A 26,317-nucleotide genomic window follows, 5' to 3' on the forward strand; every position below is an offset into this window, starting at 1 on the left:
AATGACTAAATAATGAAGTGCCTGGATTCTATAGAAATGCTGAAGAGAAAAGAAGATTAATTTCAACCAAAATCTAATACAAACATGACCTTCCTATTGTAAATCTCATGAATGGGAAAAGAAATTACATCTAAAGCTTTGTTTCTAGGCCTCAGAATTTGGAAATACATTAATATTGGAATGTTTCAGATGGAGGGAAAAAAGATTTGTTTATTATAATCTCTTCTTGGTCTGTGGAGATGAGAAAAATTCTTTCTGCTACATTTTACGGAAAGAATGCAGTTAGTAGAGATTTAAATGACAGGGATAGAAGGGTCATCTTTTCACTCTTGTGCCTTTAGGCAGGGCTAAAGTTAAGTCATCTCAGGAAAGAGAACAATGCTGTTACTCCCCCAAAATCTCCAGGTGAGAACGGTAAAAATTAAAAAGAGCAGATGGGAAGGTTCTGGGGCCTTGAAATGAACAAAGGTCAGTTTTGGCTGACATAATTTCAGTGAAAACTCATTTCTATCTGCAAATAGCCTGACACTTAGCAAAACTCCAAAGGATGTGATATTTGGCACTAGTTCTCTGCAAAATTCCATTTGGTATTAGTATTCATGTCTGGTCATTGTTTTGTTCACCTCCTCTTCACCCCATTGGTAAGGGAAGTCCTGCCCTAAGTTTCTAGGATGACCAGAGGCAGAACTTCTGACACTGTACATGTGGGAACAACAGCGGTTTGTCAGTCACCTAAGCCTAGAGCCCAGGGGAGGAGGACACTGTGTGCCTGTAGAGCCATGCAGAGGTTGCACTGGGGAATATAGGGAACCAGAAAAGGCTATGGGGGGTGGGGGGGAGGCAGGCTTTGTAGTAACAAGAGGATCAAGGGTACCTTGAGTCCCAGGGTGGGATATGGTTGGCTTGTTTCAATGATCATGTGGTCTGGAAGGAGAGTGAAATATATTAGGTTGAGGACCAGGTAGAGTGTAGCTGGAGCAGCTAGCTGTAAAGGGGCTGGCCAGGTGGGGGGGCCTTTCCCAGGGTGGAGGGAAAGAAGGAGCTCACTTGCCCTTGGCTATATTTGGCCCCTCTAACAAACATGTTTTTACCACACATACCATGCCTCATGTAAAGAGAATTGCTGTCTTAAAATTTTTTTATGTTTATGTATTTATTTTTTGAGAGAGAGAGAGAGAGAATGCACGTGCATAAGCTGGGGATGGGCAGAGAGAGGGGGAGAGAGGGAATCCCAAGCAGGCTCTGTGCCCTCAGCACAGAACCCGACATGGGGCTCGAACCCACGAACCGTGAGGTCATGATCTGAGCCAAAAACCAAGAGTTGGACACTTAACCAACTGAGCCACCCAGGTGCCCCAAAAGAGTTGCTTTTGACTGGATTAACAAATATGGGGATGTAAAGAGTTTTCTCGAGAGAGTGCACTCAAGCCACACCTATATAATTAGCTAGATGATTTATGCAGAAGCATCCTTTGCTACTCACTTTGATTTGAATGAAAAGGGGAAGAGGGTCCTAAATCATCCAGACAAATTACATATTTAATTCCTTGCTTGATTTTAATTTGTCACAAGGTGAATATTGACTAACTTTAGACTTAACAGCCAATGGCCAAAAATGGTCTAGCTCACTGAAGTGAAGGTGTTTCTGCCTTCCATTTTTCATGAAGAATTCTGTCAGGTAAGACAGTCAGGTCAGACTATCTCTCACTTTCCCTGTTGCTTAACAAGAGAAAAGATAAAGGATATGAGAAGGCCAGTGGTGTCAGAAAGAGTTTGGACACCTGAAGTTAATGCTGGGCCTATTATAAAATTTTGGGCAAGGCATTTAATCTCTCTGGACCCCAAGTTCTAGACTTTTTCATGAGGATGTTAAACTAGATGAAGGGATTTTTTTGTTGTTGTTAGTTTATTTGTTTATTTTGGAGAGATAGCGCAAGTGGGGGAGGATCAGAGAGAGAGGAACAGAGGATCCCAAGCAGGCTCCATGCTGCCTGCACAGAACCCAAAGCAGGACTTGAACCCATGAAACTCTGAGATCATGACCTGAGCTGAAACCAAGAGTCGGATTTTTTTCTTTAATTTTTTTAATGTTTATTTATTTTTGAGAGAGAGAGAGACAGAGCCTGAGTGGGGGAGGCACAGAGAGAGAGGGAGACACAGAATCTGAAGCAGGCTCCAGGCTCTGAGCTGTCAACACACAGCCCAATGCGGGGCACAAAGTCACGAACTGCAAGATCATGACCTGAGCTGAAGTCGGACCCTTAACCGACTGAGCCACCTTGGTGCCCTTAGATCAATAGTTTCAAAATAATTTTTTTAGTAGCAAAACCCTTGTTTCAAACAAAACTTAAAGTCACTCTATAAAATAGGCAGAAATGAAGCTTGTTTGTTTGAATCCACTGACTGGGGCCCAAGCCCTACTGACCTGGCCTCCCCTCACATTTCCTCTTTCCCAATTCTTCCCCAAAGATTCCTAAAGCACTTCCTGGAGAGCCCAGCGTTCCTTAGAACCCAGTTTGAAAGCCAGCAGATGAGATACTGTCTAAGATTCCTCCCAGCTTTCTGCAGAATGGAAAAATTATAGGCTGGATAGTCAGATGTGGGTTCAAGTCCTCCTTCTGTCACTTCCTGAGCTGAGTTACCAGTTTCTCCATCTAGAAAGTGATGATAAAAATAGTTCTGTTTTAGGACAATTGCTACGTTAAGAATGAGTGTGAAGCATCTAGCCCGTGCCTGGAACCTAGGAGGGCCTTGCAAATGGGAGCTTTAATAAATATTATGGCTCTGACTTGAGCAGGGCAAAATGAGGAAAGATCCTATACTTGAACTACTAAATTGCCACGAGACTTCTGTCATTCCTGAAGCCAAAACCTCAAGAACTTGAGGCAAACATTTCTCTTCAGGACCTGAATTGGTTTTCATTGTTCCCAATTAGTGGAGGCGGGAAAATTCTTCTAAGTGACTGAACATTTTGTGTGTACTAGAGAGCAGTACTGTGTAGACACACCCCAAGTCTCTTAAATGACACCAGGGTTGATCCAACCACCACAGATGGAATTTAAAGCATGTTGCCTTCACCAAAGAATACCAGGGGAGATGTCATTAAGAACACTTTAATGCTAAGCCACAAGAAATTCAGTACCTGACAGCTCACGGTCTATATTTCACCCTGTATCATAAAACAACTCGCCAGGGAGCTGTTGTTCGTTTGTGCAATTGCTGTTGTGATAGCCTGTGGTTCTTTCGCTACTGGATGAGTTCCCCCTGTAAAATGCATCCCAGAAGTCTGATTTCTGAAAATCTCACCTTTGGGGAATTTTCCTGGCATTCTATTAAGTAAGCTCCACTTTATAGCTCCTCTAAATGTAGTAGCAGAGGCTCAGTGGATGCCAGCCATCCTGTTACCCTCACGAACTTATACCTGAGAGGCTGACTCTGGTAAAGTTTGGACACCCATTTCCATGTTTTGTAAAGCTTTCCTTAAAAAAAAAAAGGCTATCCACCAACACCTCTAAGCCCTTGCCCAGGTCCACTGTCAATATTTTGCCACCACATGGCAACGTTCACCTGAGCCCATGGACGTTACTTTCGCTCCAAGACTGATGGCCCAGGTAAGATCAGGTTGGCTGTCAGTTAAATTCAGTGAACATTCATTAAGTGTCTGCTTTACACAGGCTCCGGTCCCCTAGGCCATCCTAGGGAAAGACATAAGGCTCCAAACCTATGGGGAGGCAGAGGGCCGGGGCGGAATTAAAACAGAGAGAGAAGCAGAGCCAGCGGACAAAAGAGGAGAAATTTGGGAAGGATTCCGTGAGGAAGTTGGGATTTAACTAAGCCTTGAAGGAAATGGGAGTGCAGACATTCCAGGCTAAGGAGGAGGATGTGAGTAAGGCTAGAAAGTGAAGGAACTGAAAGGCCATCTTTAGAGTATGATTCATATTCTAATGTGCTGGGGTAGGTGAGGCCTAGGGAGGGCTGGGAAGTTGGTCATGAGTGTGGAGACAAATAAATGGAAGTTCTGAATACCAGGATGAGAGAGGATGAGAGAGTTCCTGAGGAGTTGGGGAGATGGGGAGTAGTGCCGGGAACAGGCAGGATAAAAAGGATTAAAAAAAAAAAAAAAGGAGGTAGCAAGTTGGGGAGGGAGAGTCAGCAAGGAAGATGGATGCTCAGGGTGAATCAGAAAACTTTCTCAGACCCAGGGTCCCGGGGCCGGGGGGCGGGCGGGGGACCGCGAGAAAGAACCCTCTGGCTCGGTCTATTTCTCCCACAGAGACAGAGAGGGAAAAAAAAAAAAAAAAAAAAAAAAAAAAAGCCAAAATACAGGCCAGTCTGTTTGGGGAAAAGGGAAATAAAGGAGAGGGTTCAGCCCTGGCGCAGGGAGCTCCCTGCAAGCCTTCGCTGGGAAAACGAGAGGCGAGGAGTAAGGAGAAGCGGCAGAAACACCTGGCCTGAGTCTAAGAAACATCAGTGTTTACGAAGCACTGGGTGTCTGGGACTCCCGCCTCTCCCGATGCCACCTCTTGCCCTTGCACGGGGCCCGCCGCGCGGCCGGCTGCAGCTCGCTGTTTGCTGGCCGAGGTTTGCATACACATATTGAGTTGCCTTTTTTTTTTTTTCCAGTCAGTTCAGCGGTGTCCCGAAATTCACCCCCAGTGTAACTTCTGCCTCTGCTCCTCCTCTTCTTGGAACTGGCTTTTGTTTGTCTGGCAGCCTTGGTTCTATGGGGGTGTGTGATGATAATAATACGCGGGCTTATATAACCCTCTTCATCTTGCAAGCACTTCGCAGACAGTCCCTAATGAATCTCCGGCGGCCGGAGCGGCCGAGAGGAAACCCCAAGCCCAAGCCCGCGCCGAGGCCAGACGGGAGGAGGGCGGTGCGGGTCAGAGGCCGGGCCTCCCCGGCTCCCCGCGCCTCCGAGGTCAGGGGAGATAAGGAACAATGACTCCCGCCCTCGGGCGCAGGAAGGAAGTCCCGCTGCCACCTTATCTCTGCTCTTCTGCACGCGCCCAGTTCCCAGAGCTTGTTCTCTAGAGAAGATTTGGAAGGCGGCTTTTGTAAGTATGATGCTCTGCTTTTTCTTTAGAAAGGCAGGAAACCCAAACTTTCCTTGCTGCCCCGGTCCATTTTATAGTACCTATTCCTTAAGATTTAGTTTCCCTCGCTCCGATTCTTAGGTGATGGAAAGTGTGTTTTCGGCCAAAGTCTCCACCCACCTGGGTCCCTCCTAAAAATCACAGGAGGGGAAAGAAGTTGCGGTTGAGAATTCACACAACAAAAGAGCACCCAGGCCAGGTGCTGAAATTGGCCACTTTCATCACCTCCAGGTTATGGCTGCCTGTCCCACACACATCTCCTCACCCGAGAGAGGAATCCTGGTTCTTCGCGTGGCCTGTGAGGCAACCAGAAAGGATGGAGGGACTTTAGTCTTCAGGTTCTCTGTGCCGCAGTGCTCGCAATTTCAGACAAATATAATTGTTGGAAGTTTCTTTTCACACTCGGAAATAAATCCCATCTCTTGGTGCAGGCTTGAAAACTTGCACGGGCTTGTATAAACTGTACAAAAACACTGTAAATATAGTGGACATGTGAAGTGTTACTAAGTTTTTCACCGCAGACCTGTAAGGTCTAAATGTTAAAGGAACATGGACACCAATTTCTTAGGCACCAGCAAACACCAAAGCTCTGTTACTAAGCTGTTCTCCTAAAGACTGCTGAATTCAGAGAGCATTTTTCTCAGGGATGACGCTCACTGCTTTGAGAAATTGTCTTTCAACCAAAAGTGAACTTAAACCCCTTGGAACAACACTAAGAAAGATACAATTTCTGAACACAAAATAGAACATAAAAAAAGTTCTATTTTGGGGAGGTGTGCAATTTGCATTTATAGAACCATGATTACAACTTGGTATAAGTATGGCATATAGAAAATTACTGCCTTTACTCAGGTAAGGAAACTGAGACCTAGACATTGGCAATAATGTAGAAAAACATGGCCTTTCACTTTTAATGCCAGGAGTGTTATCTATGATGCATCCACTGAACTTGCTTATCCTTATCTTTAGATAAACAGATGCGAAAACCACATATCATGAGTATGGTATAACTGTGCATGTTTGTGTGTATGTATACACATATATATGTAAGAGTTCAGGACAATTAAATAAGACAACTCTTACATTTGTTGTCTCTATCTAAAACTCAGAATTTTACATGATAGTATAATATCCAAAGTGGGCCAAGCAGAAAGATTCCATATCAAATTTCAGAATGCCATAGAGCTATTTATTCAGCAGACATAGGAAACTTTATAAAATTATGTCTATTTTTAAAGAATCTCTTTAAATGACATTTCCACTTAGAATTCTCTGTGGCTTCCAAGAAATTCTAAGGCATAATTAAAGTTGAAAATGAGACTGGATTCTAGTTGCTTTTACCCCTAAATTTAAAAGTGATCTGTCAACACTAAATTCTATATGTTAGCTAATTTAATTACAAGGATCAGCCACATAATCTCAACATTAGCTTCAAAGGCATACTCAGTCAGAGTAGAAAGGGTACAAACCATGAGGGCATCCGGATTTGAGGCTTGATTTTGCCATTATCTGGTTATATGACCAGCAGCAAGATCTTTAAGATTTTTAGCCTGAGGTTTCACATCTATAAAATAAGGTCAATACTACTAACCCCAAAGGCAGGATTGTTGAAAAGACTAAAAGGAAATAATATATGAAAAACACCAAGCACGGTGTCTGAAAATAGCAGTGTTTCAGTGTTTCAGTCAATTTTAGGGCTTTTCTTTTCTTTTCTTTTTTATATTTTTGATATTTGTTTATTTTTGAGAGAGACAGAATGTGAGTGGGGGAGGGGCAAAGAGCAAGGGAGACACAGAATCCGAAGCAGGTTCCAGGGTCTGAACTATCAGCACAGAGCCCGACACAGGGCTCAGACTAAGGAACTGTGAGATCATGACCTGAGCTGAAGTTCGGATGCTTAACCAACTGAGCCACCAGACACCCCTTAGGGCTTTGCCTTCTACTTTATTATCTTTGATGCAGTTCATTCATTTATTGAGCATCTACTATGTATCACATGCTATGCTAAGCACTAGTGATACAAAAGTGAATAAGATTAATATTCCGCCCTGAGAGAATTTATATAGTTCCAAACGACAGATGATTTTCTCAACAGTGCAATACCTGTAAAAATAGAAGTGTGTTTCAGATGAAGTGACAGAAGTGAAACCAGAATGATTATTTCTGTCTGGTCTCAGTCAAAGGAACTATCCAGTAACAAGGTGAGTGTGTGAGTGTCAAAGGATCAGCAAGAGATGGGGAAGGACTTTGTCGAAGAAAGAGCACTGGGAGAGAAGAAGGTGTGAGAAAGCCTGGGGTCAGAGGCTGATTTCAGTTGATGCCAGAATGTTGCCTCTAGGAGGGGCTGGAGATTTAGTCAGGGGCCCAACCATGAAGATTCTGGTGCATCATGCTCAAGTGATTGGACCTAGTACTGTAGTAAAACTCAAAACTCATGCATGGACCAACTCATGATCTCAAAAAAAAACCAAACCTGTTTTATAGGTTTAGATCAATATACAAGAAAAAATTTGAGCTGAAATGTAAACCAGCTGCACCAGTAAGATATTGTTTGGTTTAATAGACTATTGCATTTGTTTGTACCAAACCCATCCCAATGATGGAAGCATTGTAGCACAAGCTTCTTAACTTACCCTAACACTAGCTATAGCACCTTCAGGATCACTCTTTAACCAGTGGGAGCTAAGAGAGGACTTTGCATGGGGCTGAGGAGGCAGAAAGTAGATAGGATTTTTTGTTTTAGGAAGGTTTTATATACAGCAGCTAGTATCCAGTATGGAGTGGAGGTTGAGCAAAGGCCTAGGCAATACTATGAACTAGAAGACCAGTTAATAATAGGCTCTTGTAGTGGGGCACCTGGATAGCTCTGTTGGTTAAACATCCGACTCTTGGTTTTGGCTTAGGTCATGATCTCGTGGTTTGTGGGATTAAGCCCTGCGTTGGGTTCTGCACTGACCACACAGAGCCTGCTTGAGATTCTTGCTCTCTCCCTCCCTCTCTGGCTCTCCCCCACTCATGCTCTCCCTCTCTGTCAAAATAAATAAATAAATGTAAAAAAAAAAAAGGATATCTATTGAAAAAAACAAAAAGACTATTGTAGTTTTCCCTGAGAAATGCTGAAGTCCTGAGCTGTGTAAGTGGACAACAGGGTGCAGATTCCAGAACTATTTAGAAGGTACGATGTTCTCAATGTGAGGGTTGAATGAGGGAATGAAAGGAAAGGGAAAAAGGTCTGTATTAGTTTCGGGGCTCAACTGGGTAGCTACAATGGACTACCATAAAAGAAGAGGAGGCACAAGTTTATAACAGAGAATTGAGTTAGTTGGGGGAGGGGGGCTGTTGAGTTGAGGTGTCAGTAAGAGGGTAGACTACAACATTGAGTAAAAATCAAAAGTAGTTTTTAAAAAAGTATAAAAATTGCCAGATTTGGGGGAGTGGATTTGGAGGAGAGACAAATTGTAAGCTCTCCCTGTTATGCTTGATGCCCCTAAGAAATGTCAATATCTGGGCTTACTGGGCTCTGAGGTTTCATCTTGCATCCCTGCTGTTGAGTGGAATGTTTTTCCACTAACTTTCAACAGGAAGGCCATGTTTAGGGCAGTCTTGCCAATAGCCATGCATACCCTTAAAAAGACTAATTTGTACTTCCTCTGAGCCTTCAGCAATTAATAGAGAATAGGAAAAATATCTAGGCTAGTAGAATACTTATTGAGAAGGAATACATATTCATAAAGAATATTTAATCATGAAGAAGTCCTTCCTTAACAGACTTTTCCACTGCCCTTGAATTAGGGGATACACTCAGAGACAAAAGAAAAAGAGGTAATTTCTTTTTAAAAAATCTTTTTAATGTTTTATTTATTTCTGAGAGAGAGAGAGACAGCATGAGCAGGGGAGGGTCAGAGAGAGAGGGAGACACAGAATCTGAAACAGGCTCCAGGCTCTGAGCTGGCTGTCAGCACAGAGCCTGACACGGGGCTTGAACCCATGAACTGTGAGATCATGACCTGAGCCGAAGTCGGACGCTCAACTGAATGGGCCTCCCAGGTACCCCAAAAAGAAGTAATTTCTAAGACCAGGGCAAAGTTGGTGATTTCCCACCTTGCCATTACTAAGCCTACAATCATCTCCTTTGGTGTGACAGGAAAGGTCTCCCATACGCTTGAATGGTATGTAATCAGAAAGAAGGGGTGGATAACATTTGCGAAGTTTTAAAAGATGACAACTGGAAGAATTTTAACATTTAGAATGGATAGAAAACGATCTGATTAACAGACAGGAAGCTGTGACATTTTAAATCTTTGAGGTCTGATTACTTGATAACCTTCGTTTTCATATACCTTTCACCCTTTCTACACTCAGCCCTTAATCTCTTATGGCAAAGCCTTGATCGGATTTCCTGCATTTCGGAGTGCCTTCCCCACCTGAACACTTCAGAGCAAACACCATTTATTATGAAAGGGGCTTAGCCCCAGACTTCATGACTAGTCTCACAAAGTCGTATAATATTTCTGTCTGGTAGGTAAACTATATCAACATATTTAAAAACAGATTTAAGAAGCTATTTCCACTTCTGAATATAAAGAAGTTTATCACTCATCAGAAAGATAGTTTTTGGTTATAAGCTGAATACCATCTGGCTTCTGATGTTTCACTTCAAAATCCCCCAAACTTCAAATTATTTTGGGCTCTTGATGAAAAAAAATTCTATTTTTACCAAACTGCTTCCGACATTAAAAAAAAAAAGAGAGAGAGAGAGAAATTCCAAAAAGGAGCTGTTACTATCTCCATTAAACAAATTAATCACCCTCTATATATTTTAGAAGATGAACTTGCATCCTATGAAAGTTTATTATTTAAAGAAGGAGCAAGATACATTTGGGGAATTCCCATTAGCACAATAGAAAGCATGAAGAATATAGTGAGCTTCCATATAAGGTGCTGGCTATCCCACATGTAGGTTACTCAAGCCAGTTAAAGTCTTGGCTTCATAAGCAAGTGCTCCACTCTTCACAATTATTTTGGGTTTGCTGACATAATGATTTACTCCAGGCGGGTGCCGCCCGAGCCACTGCGCTGTCCTGAGCAATGTCGGCAGCTGTGCGGTCCCCCAGACACCTGAGTGCAGAATATTGCCGGGTTCTGCTTCATTTCTGTGCTGTTTGGAAAGCTGGCTGCTCCCCAACTCTCTCTTGGGTTTGGCTTCCTGTTCACATGTTTTCTGGTCCCATGTCATTGTGCATGAAGTAATAGTCCCACATGCGAGCACCATCCACAATGGCAAGATTTGTGTGGTTCAGTGCAAGGTTTCTAATGAGGACATTTTGGACCTTCCAACAGCTCCTTAGGGAAAGCAGTTTGGAACTATTATTACTTTCCAAGGCAGAGCAAGCAGAGACAGAATGCACTTGTGCAACAAGACTAAAAGCTACTTCCAGAAGAAATGAAGGGACAGCTACCTAAGAAATCTAAGCATTTACCTTCCATGTCTATCTAAATGTATATGTGTGCGTGTGTAGAAAAATGCCTCCAATTCACAGTTTAAAAACATCAGTTACTGTTTCAGCATTTCACTGTGAATGGTGCTAGTGTTTTCCACTGAGGACTGTTATTTTAATGACATTGCTCTGCAGCAAAATCTGATGAGTTTACGAAGTTTGAGAGCCAGGAAATGCAGCTCAGTTTCTGAACAACTGAAAAAGCCAAGAGAGTTAAGTTCAATCATCTACTTGCTTTATAGCATGGATTCCTAAGTGCTAAGTACAACACTAATACGGAGAGAGAAGCCAAACCAAACTTTTAAAGTACAGCCCTTAAACTATCCAACTCCACTTTCCAGCATATTATCAGCAGGTGAAATTCTGGCACACACCCACATTGAGTTGTGAATGTTAATGTCAAATTAATGGGCATGTGTGCCAATGTTTCCTAGGATTTTAGGGCAGAAAGGGATTTTGGATATTTCCCAATCTTATCTGTATATTTTATGAACAGAGGAGCTGATATTCACACGAGCACATGCTCTCTCTCTCTTTCTCTCCCCACACACGCATTTACACAAGAAACATCCGAGTCTTGTGCTGAGTCGTTGCATACAGAAAATATCATAAGTCTGGCTGAAGAAAAATAAAGGGCAAAATGGCCTTGAGATGGGGCCATGATTCCCTTCTTCACACATTGTGTGTGGCCCAGCATCAGCGCCATGTGGATCAAAAATTTATCCTTGCTTCAGGAACCATTTAAGGTCTTAGATTAGATATTTTTGACCAAAGCTTGAATAAACTCCAAAGCAAACTCAGCATCTATATGTGACTCAGGTTCTAATGATAAAGTGGGGCTCTGGGGCACCTGGGTGGCTCAGTCAGTTAAGGGTCCAGCTTGGGCTTAGGACATGATCTCATGGTTTGTGGGTTAGAGCCCTAATTCGGGCTCTGTGCTGACAGCTAGCTCAGAGCCTGGACCCTACTTCAGATTCTGTGTCTCCCTCTCCCTCTGCCCCTTCCCCACTCATGGTCTGTCTCTCTGTCTCAAAAATAAACATTAAAAAAGGTAACAAATAAATAAATAAAATGATGCTCAGTCAGTGCCTGGCACTTACCCGTGAGGCCGCATTATGATTAGAGTATAAGATGTATATAAAGTCCCAGGTATAACCTCCATGCTTAGCAATCTTAAAACCTGATCCAAGAGATGAGACCTTCACCCACGTAGGCAGCAGTGACAGCAGTGGGGGCCGTATAACTAAATGCTACATTGTGTGGCACAGATTTTTAAGTATTGGAGGGCTGGTGACAGAAATGAAAATGGAGCTTGTCAGGAAATGTCAGGACTTCAGCTGATCCCAGAGGGGTGCTTAGAATTTGAATACATGGAGGGAATAACTGGCTTTTTCTAGGTAAGGAATGGAAGAAATAAAAGCATAAAGAAAGTCTCACAGGAGGACCTTGAGGAAGCCAGGCTGCTGGGTACTCTCCTATAGCATTTCCCTACCAGACCGATGGACCACAGATCTCCCTGTATTCCCTTACATTACTATCTACTAAAATGTGACTGAAATATATACCCTAAAAAACCTGGGTATAATTCACTTGAGTGGTATTTATATGACTATGCACCCATAATAATGTCATTATATTTGTATCATTGAAAATCTAAAAGAAACTGCAGATTAAATATAAACAAAACCGTAAACCAATAACATTCTCTTTAATAATGTTAATTTTATTTGCCAAATGATGCTGTTTTGCTGAAATTAAAGAATAAATTTGTTCCAGCAGAGTGTTCATTAATGAAATTGTAAAAAGAAGACACATTTTAATAAGAAATTTCTTTTTTTTATTAATAAGAAATTTCTATTGCATATTTAGTGCTATGCCTATTTAAAATGAACTGTTACAAGTGTTACATGTAAATGAGGACAGGATCCAGGCAATACATCTGCTGGGGTCAAGGTTATGGAACGGAAAACTGTGATGGCTGAACCATCCCATCACCTTGCTCTCTTCTGGCCAATAAAACTTTCCACGGCACCGCAGGAAGTATTTGACTCCCAGGGACACACACTTATCAGGCAGATATTTAGGCTGCCTGTGTTCTTTTTGTAATAGCCTATAGCAATTAAATTGTTACATTATTCTCCCACACATTATGATTTTAATGATGACACATCAGAACCTCCGTTTATAAAATTTATAAAAAGCCTGATCTCGTTCCATGAAAATATCTTTTGAATGCAAATTACCACTCCAAGAGCTAAAAAAAATAAGAAACTCCAATACTACTGCTTGCCAACGTTTACTGTGTGCTTATGTGTGCTTATGATAGATCCTCAACTCTCCTAAATTTTTCACATGGATGTTTGCATGTAATCCTCACATCAACCCTATGAGTTAGATGCGATCTTTGATCCCCATTTTTCAGAGGCTACTGAGGCACAGAGAAGTTAACTCACTCACGGTCGCAGAGCCAGTAAATGCTGTAGCCTGGAATTCAGGCATCTAATTCCAGGCTCTGCTACGCCGAACAGTATATTCAGAATGATTGCAAAAAGGTGTTCTTTCGTGTTCAGCTTTGCCAGCATGACCACAGCCAGATACTTACAGCTTCGCATTCACGTGTTAACTTTTACTTCCAGGGATCACAAGGTGTCGTGCATAATGATAAACATACACATTTATATGTCCTCCAGGGATGTATTTTAAAAGTAGACATCTTATAATAATTTGTAATATTATCAGAGATGTGAGAACCGAGAATATAAAAGTTGTCCTACAGCTCACCAACCCCCAGAACGGGAAGCACACGGGAGTAGTTCAACAGGCCAACTGGGTTGGGTGTGCCAGATTACAGAGGGTGGCGTAAATGGGTGGAGGAGTTGAGCTTCTGTCAGGAACGGAAAGAGACATGATAAGGGTGGTGTGGGAGGAAGGGTCCTGCAGCCACAAGGCAGTTCCAGGGAGGCTCTGCTGTAACAAACTCGCTCTAAGCTTCCAGAACAGAGCAAAGGACTAGGTACTGCCCCACATTTAACCAGAATCACTAGGGCCAGCTCAGATCAAGAAGAAATTCCAAGTCTATTATACTGAAGGAAATAATCTATACCTGTTACCTCTGAGATTCCCCTCTGCATATACCAACAGACCATTGTTTTTACCAGTGAAGAGGCAAGAAAGCTCCAAATGGAATGTGTCAATATTTATTTACATGGGCAAGAGAAATACTTTTTCCAGGTAAAGGAGATTTGGGGTTCTTAGATTGTATGTGATGTTTTCCTATTCTTTTATATTTGTTATATTTTTCTTATAAGATATATTAGATACTAATATTTCTTCTATATCATATATCATAAATGTGTACATGTTAAAAATGTGCTATTCATGGCAGCAAGATTACATCATCAAATACTTAATGCATTAAACTGGGTGTTTCCTCTGATTCAAAGTATCTAAGTTGATTTTAGTTACTTACATTTTTCAACTGTCATAAATGCAGAATAGAAACAAATTTAAGAGGCGCCAGGGTGACTCAGTCGGTTTAGCATACGGCTCAGGTCATGATCTCGCAGTTCATGAGTTTGAGCCCTATATCAGGCTCTGTTCTGACAGCTCGGAACCTGGAGCCTGTTTCAGATTCTGTGTTTCCCCTCTCTCTGCTCCTCCCCTGCTCACACTCTGTCTCTCTCTGTCTCAAAAATAAATACACATTAAAAGAAATTTACAAAAAGAAACAAATTTAATCACTTGTAAGTGTTTACTTTGCTACTCATCAAATAAATAATAGCTTAAAGCAACTTTAGGAGATTTTATAATTCAGCACATTTTCCTTTAAAAACAGGTCTCATAACCTGAAATTAGATGTCGTTCAACATTTAAACTTGGAACACTTTGTAAACTTTTGAAAAGAAACTCTTCTTTATTGGTTGTAGGAAATCCAGTCAAAGAGTCATATGAAATGAATCTGAGGGAAAGTCTTTCCCTTGATGAAGAGAGAGCCAAATGGAAACTTCTACAAAAGGACTGAATTACTCACCATACTTCAAAGTCTCTTGCAAATGATTGTAAGAAAATCAGTGTGGATAAAATTTGTAGAATATTATTCCTAATGATGGCCTCCTTTGAAGTTATGAAAGGGTGCTATCAGAAAGATAAGAGAAACCACTGATAAAATACAACTGAGGACACTTTGACTCTTCTCCATTGTAGGTGCTGACGGCCACCCACTACCATCTGTGGATGACATGCAGGTTCTCCAAGACAGAGTAATTGCAGAAAATCTTCAAAGGTACTAGTATCAAACATTTATCTCTTGGTTAATTAAACCAAGGTGCTAATTAAACCTGAACGTCCCATGAATGGAGAATTATAAGACACAGAGGAGACTTCTGCCTTCCTGTAGCATTTTCATCCTTCTTGGCTGAGAGAGCTAAAGGGGGCCTTAAATGTGGTAGAGCCATTTCATGAAATTAGGCTTCAGTAATGGCAAAAGAACTGTCTGAATAATGAGTATTCGAAGAATCAGGGGTGCTTGGCTGGCTCAAGTCAGTAGACTCATCTCAGGGTTGTGGATTTGAGTCCCACACTGGGTGGAAAGATAGAAAGAAAGAGAGGGAGGGAGGGAGGAAGAGAAGGAGGGAGGGAGGGAGGGAGGGAGGGAGGGAGGAAGGAAGGAAAGAAGGAAGGAAGGAAGGAAGGAAGGAAGGAAGGAAGGAAGGAAGGAAGGAAGGAAGGAAGGATCATAGAATTTAATTAACATGTCATGAGCTGTTCAGGAAGTTCAGGGCAATCAGAGGCACAGTGAATAACAGGCCAGCTACCCCCAGCCAGCCAGTCTCAGGAGTGAAAGCCACAGATATGGTTCATAGCTGTCTTGTTCATAGTTTGCCTTCACAGTTTCTTGCCTTGGCCACATGAACACTAGTGCCCAGAATGTTGTGGGGCTGGGAAAAGTTAAAAAGACCCACCTAAGCAATACAACCATAATTGCAAAAACGTTCTTGGGGTGTTGATTGATGTGAGTTTACAGCCCCATGTGTCTTTGCTGAAATGTCAACACTGAAATTTGTTCTCTTTTACCCCCAACCAAACTAATGCAGTGGAAACTGTTGAGTTCCTGTTGGTTTCAAATTACAGCTCTTCAAAATCATTACCTTCTCTGCTTGCTTTTCATTCTAAACCTTGTGTTGGCCCAGGTTGGCTTGGGTAAAATCCTCCAATCACCAAAAAGTTTGTGAACCTCATACAAGCAAAACAAAATGAAATCTTCAACAGGTCTGGCCTGAATTTCAGGCTTGTCTTTTGAGGACTGATTTCACCAGCTTCTCTTTCTAATACTTATGACATTAAGCATTTTGTGTCCTCTAAAGTGGCAAATTTAGAAGAGAAATATCTGGAAGTGTATGTGAGTCTGGTGTTAGTTCCTTGACAGAAAATCATGAATGTTGGCAATATTTTTCTGTAATTCTCAGTGCTCTGTGTGCAAATGGTCTGGGGCATCACCAGAAAAATAGTGGAAGCTGGTTACCCACAAGCTAAATAAAAAATAAGAGAAAACAAATTGAAGTTGAATGAAGCCTCCTTCCTTCAAAATTCTGGACAAGAGAGGAAATATTCCCAAACAGAAACTAAAAAAGATGTCTGTTTAGAAATAAATTCAATAAACAGTAGAACTATGACTACTTAAGAATTCATCTTCTTGAGTCAGTTCTCCATTTAATGGGTAACTTTATTGCTTTAAGCATTATATCCTCTTTATTTTTCAGTATATTCTTATTATGAGAAAACAGAAATGTGTTTAATATTGCATCCAGTTAGAATTACATGCTCAAAGTTAACACACAAGAACTTCTTACAAATCTGTAGGCCCCCTATGAGAGAAGTGTCTGGTCTGCTTTTTCTGTCTTTGGACTGTTATATACAGATTCAAAGTTGGACCAGTTGCCAGCTACAACACCTCTGACCTTCCTCCTCCATCATTCGAGCTCTATTAGGTAGGTAACTGAGTCACTTTCCACTACCACATCTGTATTCACAGATCCACAGCCCTCCCATCTGGTAAATTTTGGAGAAAGAGATAAGTCTTTTCTATGTGTGCTTGGACAGTCAGGTTTATAAAATAAGGACCCCGTTAATGAGCCTTGAGCTTCAAAATGCTGCCCTGTGCATTTCTTATTGCCTCTCTGCTCACGTCATCTGGGTATAAGGTTTTTTCATTTAATATTTTTCCAGCTTTAAGAACTGCTTACCTGCAGTTCATTGAACTTGGCGTCACCTCTGAGATACATAACACAAGAAACAGAACCAGGAGATGTCATAAGCAAAACTCGGAAGCTGTCTAAGCATCTCCTGACTGTCCGATTGCCAGAAGATTCTCTCTTGTTCCAAGGAGAGATCAGTTGTGTTCACATGCAATAAAACAACAAAAGGACAATTAGATTTCACAGATTGGGGGAGATTTTGAGGGTTCTTGTCAAAAATGTTCACACCTGTAGAACAGACTTATTTTTTGTGGGGCTTGGTTTTCAGCTTGAAATACACCTGCCGAAATCTTTTTTTTTTTTAATATTTTTATTTATTTCTAGGAGAGAGAGAGAGAGAGAGACAGCCTGAGCAGGGGAGGGTCAGAGAGAGGGAGACACAGACTCTGAAATAGCTCCAGGCTCTGAGCTGGCAGTCAGCACAGAGCCGGACGCGGGGCTCGAACCCTCGAACCGCGAGATCATAACCTAAGCAAAAGTCGGACGCTCAACCGACTAAGCCACCCAGGCTCCCCACACCTGCCAAAATCTTAATGGCCGCCATTGTACCTTCTGGACTCAAAAACAGCACTGTCAGCTGAGGTTTGGGGCACGCAGATGGGGTGACTTAGAACAGCGACTATGTTGTTTATACGGAAACTAAGACCTTTCCTATCCCAGTTGATGCCCATTTAAGATGGAAAATTTTATCAAAGCATGTCTTAGTTTGTGTCTCCCTGGCACTTTATTATTTTTTATCTTTCCCTAATAATTTAAGTTATTCTCAATGCCTTAGTTTAAATTTAAGAGATTTTTAAAACTGTCCATAGATTGTAATAGTAAACTCTATCTTTTCAAGGAATCAACTTCAGATTTAGACCCTAAAAACTGCTAAAATTTTCTTCATCTGGGCATCTACTGAGCATTTAAAGCTTGCTCTGCGTATAAAGAGCTGAATTTGGGGCTGCTAAGAAGCCTACTCTTTTCACTTGTGAGCATTCTCACCCTTACCATTTCTCAATGCACATCCTAATGGTGGTTAAAATAATGTATTTGTTGTAAAACAATACAATAGCTGACACTAGACTGGCTCAGTCAGTGGAGAGTGCAACTCTTGATCTCAGGGTTATAAGTTCGAACTCCACATTGGGTTTAGAGGCTACTTAAAAATAAAACCTGGGGCACTTGGGTGGCTCAGTCAGTTGAGCGTCTGACTCTTGATTTTGGCTGGGTCATGATCCCAGGGCCATGGGATCAAAGCCCATGCCGGGCCCTGGGCTGAGTGTGGAGCCTGCTCAAGATTCTTGATTGCCCCTCTCTCTTACTAAAAATAAAATAGAATGATATAAAGTAATTCTTTAAAAAGAAGCAGCATAATAGTGACCCAATATGAAAGTTTTTTGAGGTAAAACACACACACACACTTAACCCAAGCCCGTGAGTTATTTTTTTAATATGAATATATGCAATGAGGAATCATAGAAAATTACTGCTATGGACTATTTCTGACCCACCAAAGCAGCAATTTCATATGGTCCTATCTAATATGTAATTGGAAACGTAGAGAATATATAATTTTATTCTGATTCTTTTCACTTTTATATCGAAACAGTCTACAGTTTCTGCATTGTCTTCAGAGTTCATAGTTTGAATCCGTGCATCATGCTCTATTACATGGATGTGGGGCACATAGTGGATTTTGCTTTCTTCCTATAAGAAGTAACACTCAAACAAAACTTAACCCACACCTTCCTTCACACAGCCGTTTTATTTAGTTGCCTCTAATGCCAGTTTTGAAACTAATGTCTTCTCCTGCATCCTCCTTTCATCCCCCTCCGGAACTAAATACTTTCACGTGAGTCATCAATACAAATCTAAACGATAAAGCAAGTGTCAGTATGTGCGAGCAAGCCCGTGTGCACACATGCATACACGTGGTTAAATGGACCTGTGTAGACAGTACATCCTCAAAGCCAAGGAGTTTGTGGTTAAAGAAAACAGCAAACTTCCACAGGATGAGAAACATTGTGCCCATCAGGCTGCGTCACCTTTCACTGGCTTTGCTCCATTTTCATGTGACTGAGACCTGTCCCAGCAGATGGTCCTCCCAGTGCACTTTGGCTGCCAAAAGAATGGTGCTTTGTCTAATACGGCGAGGAAACAAACTCCGGGAATATTAACCCACCAGAGGGAAACCCTTTGCTCTTGCCGTAATGATACATTTGGGCAGGAAGTTAAGAGGAAAATAGCTACTCCCCTGGGGATGAGGAGTGCTGAGTGGGAGGGAGGGGAGCAGCTTAATTATGATAAGAGTGGAGGCGGGGAGATGGGGACAGTCACAAGTGGAGATCAAGGAAAAAAGAATGGGATGATGTCATTCTTTACTGGGACAATCACTGAAATGAAATCAGGTCACACACAATGGTCTTGTTCTATGCCTGGAGCCGTAAGTGTTAGAAGAGATTACTTTGTGGTGATGCTTGTTAGGAAGGGTCTAAGGCCCTGCTGACATTAAGATATCCCCCAAGACTTTTTTAAGATGGATACGAAGGGCAGAATCTTTCCATCCAGTGCTGAAATGACCCACACTAGGGGCACAACATTTGTTTAAAGATCACCAAGCCAGAGTTTAGGATAGAAAAAGTCTGGATTCTTACAACAGTGAATTTTAAGAAGCAAAATGCAACTCCACAACTTGGTTTCAGGCCAGATGTTTTAAATTGATACCCTTTTTCATAGGATAATTTTGAGTGGCATTTTGGAGTTAGGATGGAATATATTTCCCAGTATAATGTTGCATTTTCTAAAAAGAAGTACTGCTTTGTACTGTGTTAGGACATTTTTGGGACTGATTAACTCTGCTTACATAGGAAGCATTTGATTTGTGTCACTGTTGAGTCCCCAGTGCCACTGGTGGCAGATATATTCAAATTCTGGTCCCTTCTCTCAATGATGTCCTAATTTAACCTCATTCATCTGCTTAGATTTCATAAAGAGGACATCACAATTACAAATGAAGGTTAGGTTTTCTAAGAAGTCATCCCTGGAATAATTAGGTGATAGGGTCAAATCCTGCTATTAAGGTTCTGTTGTTACTGTGTTCTCTAGGGCTTCAAACAAAGAAGTCATTGACGAAGGCATTTTTAGGACATTTTTGCTGTGTGAGTATTTATAAGGGTAGAACTGGAACACGGGAGGCCTTTTACATTCACATCTGCAGGTTAGAGAATCTGGAAACTTTGATGTTCGGTTTTGGTAAACGGCTGGTCTTTAGGTGCATATGTATATTCAGGGATGGTAAGATCCTTCTGTCTCTGGTAGACGATACAAAAGTGTAAAAATAAAATTAGATTACGGTGAGAACTCATATTGGTTTTATGATGTTGCCTTCAAATTACTAGAGAATCTTGTTTTTGGTATAGATGTGACAAATGTGTGTGATTGAAAGTTGCTGCAGATTGTGGCTATCACAACTCAAGGAGGCACATTTTGAAGGGACTTTAGGGGGCCCGAATCTAACATGAACCTCAGTGGTATCTGCTTCCCTTTTTTCCCCTCACATTTTAATTTAAATTCTAGTTAGTTCTGCTTCCCTTAGTTTTAAATGGAAGGTGATCAGGCTACAGGGACTTTGAGAGAGTATAATTATTTAAAAATTGGGGCACCTGGGTGTCTCAGACAATAATGTGTCTGACTTTCACTCAGGTCATGAGCTCATGGTTCATAGGTTCAAGCTCCACTTCGGACTCTGTGCTGACATATCAGAGCCTGGAGCCTGCTTCAGATTCTGTGTCTCCCTCTCACTCTGACCCTCCCTGACTCATGCTGTATCTCTCTCTCCCTCTCTCTCTCTCTCTCAAAAAAAAATAAAAACATTAAAAAAATTTTTTTTGATGAAAGGTAACCATAACATTTCCAAACAAGTGATAGGCATCATCAGAAACTCCCAAAATTTCCAGTGTTTCATTTTCTATTGTTTATTTTCTAACAGCCTTTAGAGAAATCTAAGTCTTTTAACCACAGCGAGTTGACAGTAGCATCTAAAATGCAGGTGTTACTTAAGCAAATCCATTATTTACAAAGCAGGTAAATCAGACATGGCTTCTTACAATGGGAGTCACCATAAAATTACTATTTTTTTATTTTTTTAAGTTTATTTATTTGAGAGAAAGAGAGAGAGCAAGGGCAGAGAGAGCAGGGGCAGAGGGAGAGGGAGAGAGAGAGAGAATCCCAAGCAGGCTCCGCATTAAGAGCATGGAGCCTAATGTGGGGCTCAAACCCACGAATCATGAGATCATGACCTGAGCTAAAACCAAGAGTCAGGTGTTTAACCGACTGAGCCATCCAGGTGACCCCTCCATAAAATTAATTTTAAATTACTTGTTTTTATAGTTTTACCAAAAAAAAGATTTAATGCCTTCTCTGCATTAAAATGTATTTATTACCTACAGTAAGAATGCCCCAGCAGATTAAATCTCTTCTACAGTATTCACAGGAATCTAGGCTAGCCAGAAACAGTAATGCTCAGGAATGCACAGTAGCCACAGGAGAGGCCTAGCAACATTCAGAGCTGTCAGTTGCCCATGCTATAAGGGAGGTAGATATTCTGAGTATCTCTCCTGATGATAAATTTGCCATAATCTTGCTAGTCACAAAATCCTGGCGCTTGAAGAACACTGCACTAAGACTTGGTTCCCATTTTAGGCATTTTGTTGACTGTGTAACTTTCTACAAAATTAGAATATGCTTGTCCCACTTCCCTTACTAGGCTGTTGTAAATGCAAATGAAGACTGGAAAAGTACATTTAGTGGGGAGCAGATGTAGGGAGACCTTCCAGCACAACCTAACGCTATTGTTGTAATATTAAAAGGCTTAGGTATGGCATGGCCATCATTAGTTCCCGTCACACTGTTCTATTCCCAGCACCTTTTTGCTCCCTCATTATTCTTTTAGTTTTATGTCTCTGCCAGTAAACTAATCCCAATGTGTATTTTTGATGGTTGGCAAAAATTCAAAAATGCTTTGCAGAGAAGGAAAGCTATAGAATCACTTGGACCATAACTATGCGCTCAGCGGATTTTTCAGAAAAGCTTTGGAATGAACTATCTTTACTGGTTGAGGCGTTAAATATAGGTGTGGGGGAAAAAAAACGTATTATATACACTTGTGGTTGTTGGAATTCAGCTCAGGAATGACTCCCAATAATCTCTATGATTGGGGGTGGAGGAAGATGGGTAAGGTTAACTCACCAGGGCTGGGTGCTATTGCTTTTCATAATCTTGGTCAGTGCCTCTTGTCATGCCCTCAAATGGACTGAGAAATTGCCACCATCCACATCCCCTCAGACAGAGGCCAGAGACAAAAAGTGACATCCCTCTGCTCTCTGGCACAAGACTGCCTTCCTCCTAGGGAAATACTTCTTTTCTAGTTGCTTTTTCTACCCCCATTCATTGATGTATCGAGGAATTTCTTTTAAATGTTCCATATAGTATCAGCTTAGTAGTTTGTATGTGCTGAAATGTCCCTTCTGGGTGAGGGAAAAGGAATGCAATTTACATTTCACATTTGGAAGTCCATCTTAGTTTGAAGAAGTTTTCTCTCTGGTTATAGAAATATTAAGACAGAGTGTGTATGGTAGGAATAACTGTTCCAGTGACAACCAACTCCTAAACATGACAGACAATAATTCTATCAAAATATTGATATTTTTTTCTCCCTGACTCATGCAGACAATAAGATCATGCATCTTCGTGGTAATATGTAGGCTGAATTGTTGGCGTTCATGGATGTCTAAAAACATACACCATGGTGTGGTGAAGAGATATAAAAAAGAGCTTTTTCTTCCTTAGGGAACCTTTGGGAATTCAAGAGTTATCATCAGGGACATCTGGGTGGCTCAGTTGGCTGAGCGTCTGACTTCAGCTCAGGTCATGATCTCAGTTTGTGAGTTCAAGTCCCGCATCAGGCTCTGTGCTGACAGCTTGGAGCCTGGAGCCTGCTTCGGATTCTGTGTCTCCCTCTCTCTCTGCCCCTCCCTTGCTCACACATTCTCTCTCTCTCTCTCAAAAATAAACCTAAAAAAGAAAAAAAAAGGTTATCATCAGCAAAGGTGATCTTGTCTTCTTAAAGTGGAAGTCTCTCTGTTTCTAATTTATAGCAGTACATGGAAGATGCTGGATAGGAACACAGATTTGGGAGACAGACTGCCTGGGTTTGAACGGCTTGCTGTGTCATTTGTTTACTGTGTAACTTAATTTCTTTGTGTCTCGGTGTCCTCATCTGAAAAATGAGGGTCACAAGTAATACTGACTTTGTCTAGCTGTGTGGAGGGTTAGATGTTTCCATCTGTATAAAAGCTCAGCACAATGCTTAACACTTAATACAGTACTTTATGCATGTTAACAATTGATATTATTTGTGGAACTTTTAAAATCCAGAAATGCATGAAGTATAAAATAAGTTCCCCTAATATTACCCTGCCCATAATCCCACACACTCAAATACACACACACTCACACTGGAAAGCAATCACGGGCCCCAGCACCTACCATGCAGGGACTAGACGGGAGTAGAGCGTGTGCCTCACACACAACAGCAATAATAACATCGTGTGTTTACACACTTACCGTGTACTCTAGTAACAGTCGGAAGTCACATAAGATGATAATTGGAAAAATACTTTGGGATTATATTGTCAGCATACTGAAAAAAAAAGCTTTTAATTTTCTGATTTCTGATTTCCCTTTAGGTCTTCTTAGACCTGGGTTTACCTTTCTCCCCACCCAGCCATGATTTAGCAAATACTAACCAATAATAAAAAGAAGAAGAATTGTCACCAGTGCAATATAAAGATTCTCCTATAGAGAACTGCATGATTCAGCAGGCTGGGAGTCTGACCCCACATAGCTGGATATTTATTCTGTAGTCTACATTCTGAGATCCACAGCAGTGTAAAATGAGTTTGCCTCATGAAAACTTTTTTTAATCCTTTGTTTATAAATGAAATACATTTGATGGGTTTTGGTATTTTTTACAGCCATCACGGTTTAGATAGTGTCATTGCAAGGCTCCATGTTGACAGCTGTACAGTGTCAGCCCCCTCTCTTCTGATTGTGCCGGTGCTAGGGTCCCCTGGTGGGAAGGAGAGGGAAACATATATATCCTCAAAGAATGAGAAAAGACGACTCTCTTGTTTTTTTTAAGTTTATTTATTTTGAGAGTGAGAGCATGAGCAAGGGAGGGGCAGAGAAAGAGAGAGAATCCCAAGCAGGCTCTGCACACAGAGCTCCCAGGAACTGTGTGAGATCAAGAGTCAGATGCTCAGTAGGTTACTGAGCCACCCAGGTGCCCCTAAAAGAAGTCTCTTGAAGAGAACTTTCCCAAGTATTTTGGAGATTTTTTCACACAGTGGAGAGCACTAAATCTGCCTGAATTAGATACTTCTAAAAACAACATTTTATATATAAAATTAAACATTTTAATTACATATCAAATGTTGCTACAAAATCTTAGAATATAAACTTGGGGTTTGAAGGGCGCCCGGGTGGTTCAGTCGGTTAAGTATTCGACTTTGGCTCAGGTCATGATCTTGCAGTTCGTGGGTTCAAGTCCCACGTCGGGCTCTGCGCTGACATCTCAGAGCCTGGAGCCTGCTTCAGATTCTGTGTCTCCCTCTCTCTGCCCCTCCCGGGCTCACACTCTGTCTCTCTCTCAAAAATAAATAAACAGTTAAGAAAAAAACAAAACAACAAAACAACCCTTGGGGTCTGATTTTTCCACTTCTCTTTCTTTATGGTAAAGTATGTAGGTGTGCCCGGAGCTGGCACCTCCCTGCTGAGCCAGAGAAATGACAGAACAAGTGCCTCATTCTTGCATTTTGTTCACTCCATCACCCCCCTCAGCATCACCCTAGTGAAAATTAAAGGTTATCATCACATGGCATTAAATGAACAACAGTGCAGTGGCTATCCAGTGTGTGAAGAAATCAAGTGCAAACCTTGTAGGCCATCCAAGGACCAGTATGAGAAAAACAGGATATTGTGAAAAGACAGTAGAGACACTCCGCCATTTACTACTTGTGGAATCGGGTCAGGTGGTAGCCTTTGGAGCCTCAGGTGGCCTCGCGGTAAAATATGAATAACAGCATTTACCTCATAACATTGTGAGGGGCTCGGAGACGAGGTGTGTGCAAAGTGCCCAGAGCAGACACGCAGAGAGCATGCATCCAAGAACATTTGTCTCTCTCCTCATCTCGTGGTAGCACAGAACTTCCCTCTCTTGTGGCCCTACCTAGCTTCCCAGCCTGTCCCTGCTGCCACCCCCGTGCCTCCTGCACTCCCATCCGGACTGCTCACATTCCCTTGAGAACCTTTCATGGACAGAGCTCTGGAATTACATGGGCCAGAATATTCTTTTACCACGTTCTAGCAAAAGCTAAATGTCATAACCCATGTAAAATAGCCCTTGATTTCCTCACAGCCAGAATTTGATTATTTTTTCTGTTGCACTCCTGCGGACTTTATACTTTAGTTATGGTTCATATGTATATAAGACCCACTTGTACCATACTGTCATTCCCATTCCTGTGCCTCACACTCGGTTGTGTGCTTTCTGAGGCTGGAGTCTTGTCCTTCCATTTCTGACAACATTTAGCACAGTACTTTGCAAGTAGTTAAGTGCACAAGAATGCTCATTTTTAATTTAAAAAACAAAGTTGCAACTTCTGGTTTAAAAATGTTGAGGCCTCCGTGTTTTGGCTCCGGCCAGTTCCCCAGGGGTATATTTTAAAACTCACACAGTCTTTCTTCTACTTGCCTAAGTATTTGAATATGGAAATGCTCTATTGTGCAGAGAGACCCAGAATTAAATATCTTGGAGGAGCCCATGGCTTAGCATCTGCCTTGTAGAGTTTAGCAAGAGATACCTGGTACCTAGCGAGCTGTTATAGAAGACAAGGACCCCGTGGAATAACAAATGCATATTCCCCAAAGCTCTTCGCTATGCACCAATGTCTCTTAAAAGTAGCTTGTTACAAGGGGTCACTCAGAAAGACCATGATACTTTGGGCATAGGAACTGCAGAGACAAGTGCAAGCCTAGCAGTACAACCATTCAAGGCTGAGAAATAATAAGATGGAGTCAGTGGGAGAGTCACAGTGGTGGTCCGGTGCCTGAGATAGTGATTTCCTGTGAACAAAGCCCTTGTGAAAGGCATGAGACAGAAAGCAGAGCCATCACACCCCACAGTGTTTTGTCGGCCACAGTGGCTGGGCCAGAGGACAGCCTACCTGTGCACCTGGTGCAGGGAGGGCTTTCCGGCTAACTTTCAGCATTTCAGCCACATTTATAAAAATAGAGGTAGAGTATTCTAGCAAATGCTAATATCTGAAAGACAAGTAGTAACATACACCCTTAATAAGTTTTATCGGAAGGGGTTCCAACATGTATTTTTATTGTTGTCTATAAAGATAATAAGAGGGTGCCGTAT

At 41.7% G+C, this 26,317-nt stretch overlaps 1 protein-coding gene across 4 annotated transcripts in view; it reads left to right on the forward strand.

Moving 5' to 3' along the window:
- Nucleotides 1-26,317, forward strand: part of SULF1 (sulfatase 1) — a 177,454-nt gene that overhangs the window by 20,048 nt on the left and 131,089 nt on the right. For 3 of the 4 annotated variants that reach the window (XM_039222837.1, XM_039222840.1, XM_039222842.1), the window contains exon 2: nt 14,801-14,879. The gene's annotated coding sequence lies outside the window, so the exon portion shown is untranslated. Of the gene's footprint in view, nt 1-5,036; nt 5,061-14,800; nt 14,880-26,317 lie in introns of those variants that run through there. The other variant, XM_039222838.1, reaches the window with a different exon arrangement.

The sequence above is a fragment of the Hyaena hyaena genome, unplaced genomic scaffold (genome assembly GCF_003009895.1).
Source record: "Hyaena hyaena isolate Hyena2069 unplaced genomic scaffold, ASM300989v1 scaffold_1193, whole genome shotgun sequence".
NCBI lineage: Eukaryota > Metazoa > Chordata > Mammalia > Carnivora > Hyaenidae > Hyaena > Hyaena hyaena.